The sequence below is a fragment of the Pinus tabuliformis genome, chromosome X (assembly GCF_031772625.1).
Source record: "Pinus tabuliformis cultivar Carrire ecotype Pingquan chromosome X, CPIR1, whole genome shotgun sequence".
Lineage (NCBI taxonomy): Eukaryota > Viridiplantae > Streptophyta > Pinopsida > Pinales > Pinaceae > Pinus > Pinus tabuliformis.
Window position 1 is genome coordinate 3,397,330 of NC_142308.1, and position 3,990 is coordinate 3,401,319.

Here is a 3,990-nt window from a genome sequence, read left to right on the forward strand (position 1 = left end):
GCCAATTTGTAATATGTTTCTAGGCTGGTGACTTTTTCCTTAAGTTTGTTCATCTCCGTGGTCTGAATGGACATTTCTTCCATTGCTTTGACCAGCCTGTTTGCTTCATCACCTGTAGATCCTATTGTTGTCGATCCTTTTGCTGATGTAGTTGGTGTAGATGCCGATAGTGCAGTGGCCATTGGAGAAGTGGGAGCTAAGGTGATCAGGTGATCATGTCCTGAGTGGAAAAAATGCTCAAATTTTGAATTGCTCGGAATTGGTTGAAACTAGAACGACAAGATAGGCCTCGTCGATATGACCCTGTAGCTTCGAACGGAACTCAAATCCGACATTGTATGTGAAAGTTATTCAAGTTTGAAAATTCACAATTTCATGCAAAAGTCCAGTTTGACTTGGGTTGACTTTCAATTAAAAAAAATATATATTAAAAAAAGAATATTTAAGGAATATTCATCAAAATATTCTAGGAATATTCCATGGAATATTCTCTACTGGCCAATTAATGGATGCCACATGGCCTGCCTGGAGGCTGCCACGTGGCCCCAAGACTACAGGTTTATTGGGCAAAATTTTTGTGTGTCCACAGGATTCGATCGCAGGTCTCTGCGCTACCAGCCCACAGGCCCGACCGGTACGCCCACGTAGCAATTCTTAACCACAAAGGGTCAAAACTTATATTTATGCATTGGCAAATGTATGGGCGGCGGTAAAGGGGTCCAGCCCCCAAATGATATGACTGGAACGCGGTGACCACAAACCTAGCCCCGACGGTTAATCCAACTCGTAGTTAAAGAGGATGGGTTCACATGTCTCGGCAGAGGAAGCGATAATAGTTTAATGCCATGGTTTCATAACCGTTGAATGCACGGTTCCACCAACGGTGGGGTAGTCAGTCCATGTGACAACTACACCCCTTAACATTCAATGCCACCCAAAATGCCCAGTCAATTCTAGCGGAGTCCACCATTTTAGGCGCGTTTGCCAAATTTAGCGGGGCTAACTGCAGTTAATCCACTTTTAGTGGAGTTTCTTTAGGTCAAACTGGAGAAAACTTCTAAGGGTCATAAATTTCACTAGGGAGATCCTTTTGGAGCGATTTTTTTTTTATTTTGAGTATTCTGAGCATTCTAGAGCCAATGGTATTGGTTTCAGAGCCGTCAGAGCTCATCTTCAGGTAATTTTTCGGCAAAGGAGCTTGGAGAGCCATCAGGGCCTAGGGAGTTTTGGAGTTGTATTGGGCTATGGTTAGCCTTTGGAGGTGAAACAAAAGCCATTCTTGATTGTTTTCTGTGTTCTGAACTCATTTCCACATCTTATTTTTCTTGTTTAGGCTTTCTTATCACTGTATAACCAATTTGAGCATCTAATAAGAACAAGGACATGCCCATTTGGGGGCCTTGGACCTGGCAGATGTAGCCCAGGAGGGGTGAACTACCTTATCAGCTATTGTGTTCTATTATGTGATTTTATCTTGCTGTGTTTTTCAGATTTAATATTCTAAACAGTAAAAGGAAATAATACTCCTTCACACATAAGACTCAAAAATTTACCAAAAACACTTTGTTTCGACTGCAAGACATCAGTAACAGTTTGCACATATAATTTAATGGAAATGAATACCTTGAACAACAAATACAAGTAGTTTCATTTTTAGATCAGTTGGTATCAGAGCTCAGTTTTGAGTATTAGTTTTGTGCAAAGATATTTTTTACTGTTTTGCAAGTTTTAATGCTTACCAGGCTTAAGCTTCAAAGAGGGAAAGGACAATTGGTTAGAGCACAAGATAATCCTCAACCAAGGAGGGCCAGGGTGCCATTATCTCCACCTTCTAATTCACCCTCAATATCCTTAGAAGAAGCTTCAAGTATGTCTGAAAGGGAAGGAGAATTTCCTGAAGACATGGATCCAAGAGAAGAAGAACGGGTATTCAAAAAAGCTTTTTTGGACATGACTGAGATGGTAAGAATATTATACCAAGAAAGGAATGATAGGTTGGTTGGAGAAGGGTCTAAACATCATAAAGAAGGAGAGGGCTCTTCAGGAGGAAAGAAAGGTGATGATAATTCAAAGAAAGTACATGGAGGAAATGGTGATCCACCATCTCCATCGCCATCCTCTTCCTCTACATCTTCATCCTCTACCTCGGTAAATCAACCTCATCAACTTAAATCTTCTGGAAAAAGTCCATTTTTAAAGCTGGATGTTAAATTTGAATTACCCATGTTTAACGGTGAAGTCAATGCAGAGAAACTTGACAACTGGATAAGACAGTTGGAAGTTTATTTAAGGATACATAACTTACAGGATGATGACACCAAGATTCAGTTAGCCTCTTTAAGAATGGATGGAGCAGCATTGGTATGGTGGGAAGCCAAGACCAGGGATGAAATTAAGAAACATGGTCAGATTACTTTAACATGGGCTGAATTTATTTTCGCAATTAAGAAGCAATTTTATCCTCTTTCTCATTTACAAAAGGCTATAATGAACTGGCAAAACTTTAGACAACTAAAGGGAAAAAATGTTCAAGACTACACCCAAGAGTTTAGGAGAAGAGCACTCTTATTAGGGGTAGACTTACAAAGTCAAGACACTTTGCTGAAATATATAGGTGGTTTTCACAGCTACCTTAAACACATTATCCTTATGTTCAATCCTGCTAATCTAGATGAAGTTTGTGTACAAGCTACGCATTTAGAGACCAGAGGCAAAAATGCTTTTGATGGAAATGAGGATAGTGATTTTAAAGGAAAAGGAAGAAAAAGGATTGCAAAATTTAGAAAGGAAAAAGGGAAATTATTTTGCAAGAACTGTTCAAAAACAAGCCACGATGAAGACCACTGTTGGAAGCTTCATTCGGAGCTGAAACCAAAGAAATATAAAACCAAAGACAAAACCAAAGAAAAGGGAAAAATTGTAGCAACTGTTGAACAGGACTTAGGGTCTGAATCAGGTGATGAGACAAAAAGTATCGCCATGGTATTAAAGAACATAAAGGGGAAAGAGGTTGTACAAGAAACAAATCCCAGTTCTAGCACATTAAACTGTCACAAAGAAACTCAAAATGAAAAGAGGAGGATAGAGCTATTTCATGTGAGGATAATCTCAAACCACACAAAGATAGACACACTTTTTGATAGTGGGTCTCAAGCTAATCTCATCTTAGAAGACTTGGTCAAACAGCTAAAACTTGAGACAATTCCACATCCAAAGCCTTATCCACTTGGGTGGATATGCAAGGATGCAAACTTACAAGTCTCAAAGAAGTGCATCTTGCACTTCGCCATAACAGCTCATTATGTTGATTGGGTTGAACTGGATGTAGTACTGCTTGACATTACAGGTGTTGTGTTGGGTAGTCCATATTTATTTGACAGAAAGGCAATCTTCCATTGCCATGAGAATAAGTATCACTTGTTCAAGGATGGAAAAGAGTACATTGTGAGTGTTGGAGAGGTAAATCCCCTCTGCGGACAGAGGCGATCCCACTAGCCCAAAATGGGTCTAGCAACAATCAATTAACGCTACCATGCAATTTCCTAGTTGCAAATTGAAAGTGGATTATGAGAACCAACCTGGGGTCCAACGCTAGTGTCATAGACGAGTTGATACTCTCGTTCCCTTGCTCTGGCAAGTCACGATCCTCACGATCACCGCGAATGGATACTTGCACATGCAAAGAACGAAGCGAATACAAGCATAAAATCCACTAAATACAACTATACATCGGTCAGAAAAGACATAGGTCAAACATCATCATAATGAACAATAAGATTGGAATCATAACGATAGTCGTTTATTAATGAATAATCGACAGAGAAAAATACAACCAAAGTTCTGACGTTGAATCTCTCCTCTGGATGGGCGAGCAGCTACATATGTCTTGCAATAGACCTTTCTCTCTCTTTGATTATGACTACACAGCTCAGACTTCTGGCAGCATAACCTCCCTATGCTTCAAGACTCTTACTATCACTCAAGACAAGC